Below are 12,116 nucleotides of genomic sequence, written 5' to 3'. Positions count from 1 at the left end.
AGAAAAAATAAATAAAATGGAACCTTTCTCAACTAGTGTTTTTCAAATAGTTCAAATTAAAAAAAAAAAATCTTAATTACTAATTCAGCCCTTTTCACATCCTCACATTTTGTGTGGAGATACGACAAAAGAGTTGTGAAAGAGAACTGACCAAAGCTGAAGTTTTACCAGAAATGCCAACAGGAATGGTCAGTTTCTCCCTGGACCATGACATAAAACAGGTGAAGAGTGGGGTCTTGTGCCCCCCAGGCTACTGCCTCATCTCACTGGACCTGGACTTGAGATTCCAAGTCCTGGCTGTGCATCAGAGAGAGTCTATTACTACACCTAACAAAATCAACAACTTTTTTTTTTTTTTTTTTTTGACAGGGACAGACAGGAAGGGGGAGAGGTGAGAAGCGTCAGTTCTTCATTGCAGCACCTTAGTTGTTCATTGACTGCTTTCTCATATGTGCTTTGACCAGGGGGCTACAGCAGAGCAAGTGACCCCTTGCTCAAGGCAGCAACCATGGGTCATGTCTATGATTCTACACTCAAGCCAGCGACCTCAGGGTTTTGAACCTGGGTCCTCTGTGTCCCAGTCCGATGCTCTATCCACTGCACCACAGCCTGGTCAGGCAACAATTTCTTAATATAACCTACTGATGTACATTAACATTTCTCCAGTTGTCCCCAAAATGTCTTTCTACAGCTGGTGTGTTCAAACCATGGTCCAACAAAGTCCACACATTACATTTGGTTTTATTCATAAGTCATCTTGTAATATAGAATAGTCTCCAACACACTTTTTTTTTAATGCCATTGAGTTAGAGAAATTCAGTCAGTATACTCTGTAGAATGTCCTGCTTTGTGTATTTATCAATGGTTTCCTTGTGATGTCATTTCCCTTGTTCCTCTAGTTCCTGTGAGCTGGCAGTTATATCTGAAAGGTTGGTTAGATTCAGGTTAAACATTTGGCAAGAATACTTCATAGGTGGTGCTGTGTCCTTCATATTGGATCACATAAGATGCACACATACTTGGTTGCCCCCACTGATAATGAGGCCAAGATTGACCCCTGCCATTACAAAGTTGTGTTTTCTCCTTTGACCAATTTACTAATCTGTGGGATGATACTGTGGTCCTTCTATTTATCATCACCATGTGCAGCAATCTTCCAAGTTCTGGAAGATTAAAGGGGAAACAAAGAATTGTCTTTGCTTTTCTATTTTGAATCAGATTGAATGAAGCAAGGCATGTTTTCTGATCACAGTGATGTTAGAAATTAATAATGGAATTTTAAGAAATTCTTTGTTGTTTAATGTGGAAATTAAACAACTCTTATTTGTTTTTCAATAAACCAAGACTGTACAAATTGGTTCTTTACAAAAGAAAAATAAAGATCATCTAACTCAACTTCTTGATTGTAACCCCTCCTCCAAACTTGCTTCCTTGCTGGTATCCCTGATGTAGGGACTATGCCTCCAGTTCCGCAAGTCAAAAACTAGGCAACATCCTGATACCTCCTTCTTTATCCCTGAGCCAATCCATCACCAGTCCTCCAAATCTTATCTTCTAAAATATCTTGCCTGACCTGTGGTGGCGCAGTGGATAAAGCGTCGACCTGGAACGCAGAGGTCACCGGTTCGAAACCCTGCACTTGCCTGGTCAAGGCACATATGGGAGTTGATGCTTCCTGCTCCTCCCCCCTTCTCTCTCTCTCTCTCCCCTCTAAAATGAATAAATAAAAAATAAAAAAAAATAAAATAAAATATCTCCCAGATTTGTTCACTTCTTTCCATGCCCCTTGGCCCAGGCTGCCATCACTTCTCACTGGGATCACTGTTCAGTTTCCTTAGTCTTGGCCCATCTCCAGCCTGTCCTCCACACTCTGGGTAGAGGAATCTTGCCCGAATTCAGAGCTCATCCTGTTTAAAGTCCTTCAGTCTCTTTTCAACTTAGGATAATGATCAACAATGAGGCTTGCAGGGCCCAACTCCTACCCTCTTGCTACCAGCCCCAGCTCTCTAGCTCCTACACCCTCTTGCTTTCTGGGCTACAGCAAATCCAGTGGCTCATGCTCCTTCCCCTCACAGGGCATTTGCATTCACTGTTTCCACTGCCTAGAATACTCTGATACAGTCTCATTGCTCATCTGGCTCCAACATTTCACTAAGATCTCAAGCCTCATACTCTCCCAAGAGACCTTCCATGACCCCCAGACTAGGGCAGGTCTCTGGTGGTGTATTCTGCCAACAACACAGGCCTTCCCTTTCCATCATAGTATGTGTTTACAATTTTATTTTATGATCAGTGGATTAATGTGGGTTAGTTTCCATCATTAGATTGCTAACGCCCTGAAGGATGGCACCATGCCTCTTTTGCTCACCCTTGTCTCTCCTGTGCCTAGAACAGTAGTTGGCACATAGTACGCACTTAATACATATTTGATTATTCATAAGAACAACAAAAATTTTAATACTATTGTAATAGGAAGAAAAAGAACCAATACAGAGGTTAAATTATAGGAAATTAACAATGAAATATGTAGCCACTTAAAAATCGTTTTGGGGGGAGGATGAAAAGGGTAAAGGGAGACATATATAGTGATGTAGGGAGACTGGGTGGGGGGCACACATTGCATCATACAGGTGCTATACCATAGAATTTTACACTTGGAACTTATATAATGTTATCAACCAATGTCACCCAACATGTAATAAAAAACTAAAATAAAAATCATGTTTCTGAGTAACATTTAATGATACTGAAAAACATTCATTATGTAATATTAAATTTAAAAACCATGATGAATGTGGGGTAGAAGTCTTATCATTTCCACATATTTTTAAAAAGGGGTTATTCAAGGTAGTTTTGTTTTCTGATTTCCACTTAACTTTATTGGCAAATGTGTATAGTGTATACACATGAAAAAGATACATAGTAGTTCCCCTTAATCCAAGATTTTGCTTTCCTTGGTTTTAGTTATACACGGTCAACCTTGGTCCAAAAATATTAAATGGAAAATCCCAGAAATAAGCAATTTATAAATTTTAAATTGCATGCTGTTGTTTTGAAATCTCTTAAATCTACTACATCTGCCCCAGATATGCATCATCCCTTCATCCAGTGAAGCCACGCTATATATGCTGCATACATTACCAGCCTGTCACTCACTTAGTAGCCATCTGGGTATAAGACTAGATCTAGACAAAAGACTGTTCCTGGTATCGCAGTGCTTGTGTTCAAGTAACCCTAATAGTAATCTAAGGCTCCATCACAATGCCTGCATAACTCATCTTTACTTCATCAGGTAGGTATTTTATCATTGTACATCATCACAAGAAAAGAAGGTAAGTACAGTACATTTTGATATTTTGAGAGAGTAGAACCACATTCACATAACTTTACTACAGTATATTTTTATAATTGTCCTTCATTATTAGTTGTTGTTAATCTCTTTCAGGCATCCACTAGGGGTCTTGAAATATCCCCCATGAATAAGGGGGACTAATATATAGTAAAGAAAAAGGTTGATGCTAATGTTACTGATGATTTATTTTGGTAGGATTTTGAGGGGATTTATTTTTCAGACTTTATGTATTTTCCAAATATTTTTACAATAATCATATATGTTTTTATAAGTAGGAGGCAGCTATAACTAAGAACATGGACCTTGGTGTTAGCTAGGTCTAAGTTTCATTTCCAACTCTAGCTCTACCTTTGCCACCTAGGAGCTCAGTGACTTGGGCACATTACCTAACCTTCCCTAAGGCTCAGAAGAATACCCACCAACAAGGTTGTTGCAAGAAGCAAATGATACAATGCACATAAATCACGTAGCATAATTTCTGCCATCTTAATAAACAGCACTTGTTCCAGATTTTGATTTGATAAAGATACCACTTTTAAATTTTTAAAAAATACTTTTCCTTGGGAAAGAAGAAATAAAGATTAAACCTACATCTAGTTTCAGTGATAGTGTCAAAAAGAAAAGAAAATGAGTTTAATCACCAGAACTTTGAGCCTGACTAGGCAGTGGCACAATGGATAGAGCGTCAGACTAGGATGCAGGGGACCCAGGTTCGAAACCCCAAGGTTGCCAGCTTGAGCGCGGGCTCATCCCACTTGAGCGCGGGGTCGCTGGCTTGAGCTAGGGATCATAGACATGATCCTATGGTCGCTGGCTTGAGCAAGGGGTCACTCGCTCTGCTGTAGTCCCTTCCCGCCTTCAAGACACATATGAGAAAGCAGTCAATGAACAGCTAAGGTGCTGAAATGAAGAATTGATGCTTCTCATCTTTCTCCCTTTCTGTCCCTATCAGTCCCTCTCTCTGGATCTGTCATACACACACACACAAAGTCACCAGAATTTTGCAAATGTGGAGGACTACAGGATCTGGAGGATCAACTGTAGGAAGTAAGATAAATTGAATGCTAGGAAATTAATTACTGAGTCACTTCTAAAAAGCAAAAATAAAACCCTAAGATTGCTAGCTCACAGAGAGATGAGAAAGTAAGCATTGAATAGAGTTACATACTGAATGCAGCAGCAGCAGAGTCCCTCAGAGCTGTTAATACCATGATTGCGAGCAGGAAATAATTTAGCCAACCTGATTGGGCTCGTGTCAACAACATAGTGGCCATCTCTGAAACCTGGATAACCCTCCACTCGATCGGCACAGACTTACACCTCAGTTTCTCCATAGCAAATTGGCACATTGGCCCCACAATCAGATTAAAATTTTGTAAGCTATCCAAGAATTAGGCATCATGTTCCAGTCGAGGCAGGGTCGAGTCAGGGAGACCAACTTTGTAATAATCATTTGGTTTTCTCAAGTGGAAAAAAAAATGGTCTGAATCTTAGCTCCACCACCTGCCCAGCCTTAAGATTTTGAGCTAAAACTTAACCACTCATGAGCTCCATTTTCTCAGTTGTAGCTGGAAATGATGATTCCTGCCTCACCAGGAACTGGTGTAAATGCCAAGAAATGATGTGTGTGGAAGCCTAGAACAGAGCCTTACAACTGGCAGGATCAATGCATTACTTCCCACCTCCCATGGCAAGTCAGCCCACAGGACAGAATGAAGCACGCCGTGCCTATATCTGAGCACGGCTACTTCAGTGAGACATGCAGCCCATGTCCTTCACAAGACATATGTCCAGTGAACAGGGCTTTCTGCCAAGAGGTGGAGGCCTTCAGGGAGGGGATTGACACAACCTCATGTTCAGGAAGCAGCATGCCTAAGCAGCCCTTCCACACATTGGAACAGTTCAAACTGTTAATGGTTTTAAATAGACAATGATCACATTTGCTTTCTTGAATGATTGTACTTCCAAAATATCTAAATATAAACTTAATCCATGATACCCTCTACACACACACACCACACACACACACACACACACACACACACAGTCCTTGAATCAGAAAAGTGATGGCTTCCCCCAACTTTTTATTTCAAAAAATTTCAAACATACAGTACTGTTGCAAGTAGTACAATAGATATTATGTGCTGTTCACTTAGATTTATTGACTGAATTTCAGTGCATTGGTTTTCTCCTTTTCTGTTCTTTTATTTTTTATTTGTTGTTGAGCCATTTAAGATTTAATTACAGACACTGTGACACTTCATCCCAAAATACTTCAGCGTGTATTTCCTAACAACAAGGACATTCCTCCTACATAACCATAGAATAAGTATCTCACTCAGTAAATATAACATTAATGCATTAGTCTTATTAATACATAGTCCGTAATTAAATATTCCCAATGTCCTCAAAATACCGTTTGTAGGTTGTTTATAAAAATACAGACTTCAAAAAGAAAAAAATCACACATGGTATTTAATTGTCATGTCTTACCCAATCACTCTGAAATTCAGCCCTTCTCTCTTTGGAGCTAAAGCTAATTATTTTCCTCTTAATTTTTCTTTACACCAATGGGCCTCAAAATTAAATGGGCTTCAAATTAAAACCTACAATTCGTCATCTTCATTTCTGACTCATGTACTTAAAAAAAGTGGGTTGTACTGAATATAATTCCATTCTTTTTCTGTTCATAGCTTTAACCCATATTTAAATAGAATAAAAAATGTTGGCCCTGGGCGGTTGGCTCAGCAGTAGAGCGTCAGCCTGGCGTGCGGGGGACCCAGGTTTGATTCCGGCCAGGGCACATAGGAGAAGCACCCATTTGCTTCTCCACCCCCCCCCCTCTTCTTCCTCTCTGTCTCTCTCTTCCCCTCCTGCAGCCAAGGCTCCATTGGAGCAAAGATGGCCCGGGCGCTGGGGATGGCTCCTTGGCCTCTGCCCCAGGCGCAAGAGTGGCTCTGGTCGGGGCAGAGCGACGCCCCCTGGTGGGCAGAGCTTCGCCCCTGGTGGGCGTGTCAGGCGCATGCGAGAGTCTGTCTGACTGTCTCTCCCTGTTTCCAGCTTCAGAAAAATACAAAAAAAAAAAAAAAGAATAAAAAATGTTAACAGCATCTGCATAATGACAGCTCTGGGCAGGGAAGGAACAGGGCATTCAGTCTGGGGCATATTCAAGTCAAACTAATAACAAAATATCCAGGTGACAGACCAATATGTCTTTTTTTCCTTCTTTTTTTTTTTAATTGAGAGAGGGGGATAGACAGGGACAAACAGGAAAGGAGAGAGATGTAAAGCATCAACTTGTGGTTGTGACACTTCAGTTGTTCATTTATTGCTTTCTCATGTTCCTTGGCTGGGGGGCTACAGCAGAGCAAGTGATCCCTTGCTCAAGCCAGTGACTTCAGGCTTCAAGCCAGCGACCTTTGGACTCAAACCAGTGACCATGGACTCATGTCTATGATCCCACGCTCAAGCTGGTGAGCCCGCGCCTGTGCTGCTTATGGTTTTTATTCTAGATGCAAATTAATTTTCAGGACCAGGCCAGGAAAGGGATCCTGGGGCCCATAGTTACGACAGCTGTAGTCCAATCAAGTGACTTTCTCAGAAGCAGAGTGGGGGCTAAGCTACAGGTTCAAAGCCCTGTAACTCAGATCTCCTGAGGCAAAATTCCTTCAGGTAAACCTGGAAACAGAATCCAAGAAGTGTCCTCAGTAAAATAAATTTCTGAGGATACGGTGAATGGACAAGCTGGGGCAAAAAAAAAAAAAAGCCAATTCAGTTGGGATGGTCAGGGAACAAGTGGAAAGAATCTGTGTCCTTGACAACATTGAGCCATTGACTTAACCAACCGCAAAACTTTCCCCCCACACACACCTTTGGACTTCTTGTTATGTAAAATAATAAATTTCCATGCTATTAAAACAAGAGGCAACTTAAATAGATGAATTAAGATAGTCTCTTAAAATGCATATTTACCAAGAAGTCTTTTTTTTTTTTTTAGAAAAAAAGGTGGGTATTAACTCATTGTTTCATTTAGTTGTGCACTCATTCTTTGCTTCTCCTATGTACCCTGACCAGGGGCAAAACGCAGGACCTCTGGCATGCCAGGTCAATGCTTTATTCACTGAGCCACCCAGCCAGGGCACCAAGAAGTCTTAAGAGCCAAGAGAATAAAGTAAAATATCAAATAAGGCCCTGGCCAGTATACTCAGTGGTAGAGCGTCAGCCGGGCATGTGGATGTCCTGGGTTTGATTGCCGGTCAGAGCACACAGGAGGAGAACATCTGCTTCTCCAACCCCTGCCCCTCCCCTTCTCTTTCTTTCTCTCTCACTTTTCCTCCCACAGCCATGGCTCGATTGGTTTGAGCAAGTTGGCCAAGTTGCAAGCATGGCCTCAGATGGGCAGAGCATCACCCCGTAGGGGGCTTGCCAGATGGATACCAGTTGGGAAGCATGAGAGAGTCTATCACTCTGTCTCCCTGCCTCTCACTAAAAAATAAAAATAAAAATAAGTGAACATAATATAGCAGCAATGACTACAGCAAATTCACTAAGCTAGTTAAATAGATCTTATACAAATAATTATATTTGGAAGTTTATGGAGATTTAGCCTGTCAGCCAGTAACTGAATGGTTATAAAAGATCAGAGAGACCCTTGTCCAGTGGCACAGTGGATAGAGCATCAGACTGGGACATGGAAGACCCAGGTTTGAAACCCCAAGGTCGCCAACTTGAGCACAGGCTCACCAGCTTGAGCATGAGATCGTAGACTCCATGGTCATTGGCTTGAAGCCCAAAGTCATTGGCTTGAGCAGGGGTCACTCGCTCTGCTGTAACTCCCCTATAATGCCAGGGGCCACCGCTGCCATCATGGCCATTCACATGCAGGTTCTCATTAGATTTAGAGAGATGGTAAAGAAACTGTGGAGCCAAAAACTGATGGGCCATACCTTTATTCTAGCCTTGCACCCAGCAGGCAAGTAAAAACACACAGGGCTCCAAAACCCACTCATTCAGTGCTCACAAAGCTACTGACACATCTGGGTTTTCCTAGAATCAAAGGCCCCCACCAGCTCAGTTACCTCTGGTTCCCCATCTCCTTTTCTCTGCACAAATTCTCTTCTCCTTCAACACCCTACCATTTTGGCTGCCTTCTCTGCAAAAAAATAGCTTCTTTACTCTCCTTTCTCCTTCTTCTTAAAACTTTTCAATACAAAAACCCCTCCTCCAGCACACATTAGCATAACAAAGCCCCTTCCCAAGCAGGAAGGTAATTAGCAGTTTCATCTGGCAGTACCATTTTTAACAAAGTGAGCATAAAAATCACATTTTACAAACTTATTTGCCCAACACCCAGTCAAGGTACATATGAGAAAACAGTCAATGAACAAACAACTAAGGAGCCGCAAGGAAGAATTGATACTTCTCATCTCTCTCCCTCCTGTCTGTCCCTATCTGTCCTTCTCTCTGTCTGTCTCTCTCTGTCTGTCACCAAAAAAAAAAAAAGGAAAAAAAAGAGAAAATTCAGAAAGTCAGGCAAAAGGAAAATCTGTTATATAGTCCCTCAGTTTCTTAAGACCAATAAGTACATACATTGATATTATATATGTATATATACATATATTTGCATATTGTATATATGAATGCATACATATACACAACACACATATATGTGTATATATATCCATGTGCATACTATATACATACACTATATGTGAGACAAAATTTGTCCCACCCATGAAGCACCAATGAACACATAAGCATTTCTTATTACTCAGGTATGAAGAACAAGAAAAAGCAGGGTCTAGATTACTCAAGACTGAAAAGAGGTTTGAGGTGCTCTTACCACCTAACAATGGAATTGATGCCAGAGTAACTAGTATTAATAGAACTTTTACAATGCATCAGTTTTAATAAGGTTTCAGAGTAGTGTAATAACAGAGGAGAAATGTCGTAACACTGTTCCCAGTGTCATGCTCTGCATAAACTCTTCTCAGCAGGTACTGAATCATTGGGAGAGATTAGTAAACCCTTCTGGTGTCTAAGAAATTAACCCCATAGTACTTCAGTTTACCACTACAAACCTTACTTTAGAGTTGTTTACAGGACCGTGAATGGATTTCACAAGTTCTAGTTTGTAAATTTTACTCTAAAACTTTTAAACTTTCTTTTCTTCGATTTATTATAAAATAGTCTGTGCAGGAGTTATGAAGAAGAAAAGGGAAAGCATATTTCCCCCATCAGATTAATGGCATAATTGTACAAGTGAAGCATCTATAGTTTGATTTAGAGCCTGTAGTATTGACTACTTCTTTCCTGTTCTTCAGATCATCTAATCCTTGGGGGGGGGGGGTGCTGGTGGGGATTTGAACAGCTGCACATTTCCAACATAGTATTCCCTAAATGGTGTCAAATATCTGGGAATGAAGTTTTGGTGACTGCATGATTTATTCACTTAGTCATCGTTGTTCCATCAGGAGAAAGAATAAGAGGCTTTTGTTTGTGTTTCTGAGTGTAGGGTATGAAGGACTAAGAGAAGAAAATAGCTGTATAATGAAACCTTGGTCCCCTTTTTTTCCTCTCTCAAAAGAGATCTTTATCTTCAAATTACTATAAATATAAAAATAGAACATATACGGCATTGTAGCTCTTTCTACATTGTATTTTTCACGTTTCTGAAAAGGTTCTTTTTTCCTTCTCTCTAAAGAAAAAATAATGCATCAATATGTTCTGATCATAAAATATTCAAACATTACAGAAGTATACAGAGTACAAAACAAAAGCCTTCCTTCACTGCCATTGCCCAACCTTCTCCCACCATTCAGCCCCTACAAAAAAGTTCTGTTTTATTGTTTGTTTGTTTTAAATTTCTATTACCCTATTCTGGGGCAGTTTCATAATAACAGATGGCATATTGCAAGCAACAGGCAAATTCCAAAATACGGACAAGCAGGAATCACTGAAAATGGATTTCACTGTGGAGTGCAGTCCCAGAAAGTGCCAGAAAAAAAGCATCACAAACTAACTGAACACAGATCACCGTAGCTCTCCTGAAAAAAAAAAGGCACAGAGTCAGAAATATCTGGGTTTGTTTCCACTCTGCCACTAGCTAGTTGGTTGTCCTTAGGCAACTTTTGTTTCCTCTGCTGTAATGTAGGCATGATAACAGGAGCATGAAAAGATCATGTCTATGAAACACCTCTCAAGTGCCTGATTTATGCTAGGTCTTTGACAAATATTAGTTTTCTTACCAATTCCAGAAGAACTCTGTTGTATTTAAAGCACACTTTGTTTTGTTTCTGGTGAAGTTCTAGTTATGCTTGTGTGTTTATAAGGACATTTATAATTCTATTTTGTACATTTTATCAACAGTAGAAAAGAGCATGCTTTGCTCTCTTGCCAAGTTCCTCAGAACACATCAGTGTTTTACAGGTTAATTAAAGGCTGGTTAGAAAATAGATCAGCATTGAATTTTGGTTCAGGCAATGTACAAGGGTGGACAAAAGTAGGCTTACGGTTGTGATACAAATAATGCAATAATTAATTAATAAGAATATAAGAATAAGCTCCATGTTTCACATACTCACAACTGTAAATCTACTTTTACCCTTTATACAGATTCAGGCAACAGTGTTCAGGATTAAGAAACCTAATAATCGTGTCTTATTTGCTGGAATTCTGAATCATTAAATGACTGATTCAAAGAACAAGTTGAATAGTTTGGGAACGCTGATGCAAGAACATTGGATTATTTTTAAATTATTTGTGCAATATTAACATGACTATTTGGGAGTTCAGGAATTTTGGTTTTCATTACCGAGAAAACTACTTTGCAATCATCCAATAGGCAAACTCATAATAAGGTTAAAGTATCTTGTAGGAAGTAAAGAAAGGCTTCTGGAGGGATCCTCCAAGAGCGTTTCTCCCCTTCCCCCTACAGTCTATGAATCCTACAGTGCCCCCTACTGGTTACCTTTCAGAAAGCCAGGCATTTAATGTTTTCATTTGAAACACTTTAAATATAACTCTATATCTCTTTCTGTATCTCCCCTATTGAGTGACCCTATTCTGAAGGCTTATCATTCAAAAGAGAAAACAGTGACTTTTTTGGGGTACCAACTTGATCCATTAATCAGAAGTGTGTCTGAGGTACCATTTTATTATTATTATTTTTTAAGATTTTATTGGCCCTGGCCTGTTGGCTCAGTGGTAGAGTGTCTCTGGGTTTGTGGATGTGCCAGGTTCAGTTCCTGGAGTTCCTGGTCAGGGCACACAGGAGAAGTAACCATCTATTTCTCCACCCCTCCCCCTTCTCTCTTTCTCTCTCTCTCTCTCTCCTCCTCCCCCAGTCATAGCTCAATTGATTCAAGCATGTTGGCCCTGGGTGCTGAGAATGTCTCCTGGAGCCCCCACCTCAGGCAATAACAATAGCTCGGTTGCAAGCATTAGCCCCAGATGGGCAGAGCATCAGCCCTAGACAGGGGTCACTGGGTATATTCCTGTTGGGGCACATGTGGGAGTCTATCTCTGTATCTTCCCTCCTTTCAGTTAAAAAAAAAGATTTTATTTATTGATTTTAGAGAGAGAGAAAGAAGATGAGGAGGAGTAGGAAGTATCAACTCATACTAGTTACTTCTCTTCTATACCTTGACTGGGCAAGCCCAGGATTTCCAACCAACAACCTCAGCACCCCAAGTCAATGCTTTATCTACTGCACTGCCACGGGTTAGGCCGAGATACCATTATTTAAATGTGACCAATTATGTCT

The sequence above is a fragment of the Saccopteryx bilineata genome, chromosome 4 (assembly GCF_036850765.1).
Source record: "Saccopteryx bilineata isolate mSacBil1 chromosome 4, mSacBil1_pri_phased_curated, whole genome shotgun sequence".
NCBI lineage: Eukaryota > Metazoa > Chordata > Mammalia > Chiroptera > Emballonuridae > Saccopteryx > Saccopteryx bilineata.
Note: the sequence above shows the minus strand (reverse complement) of the source record.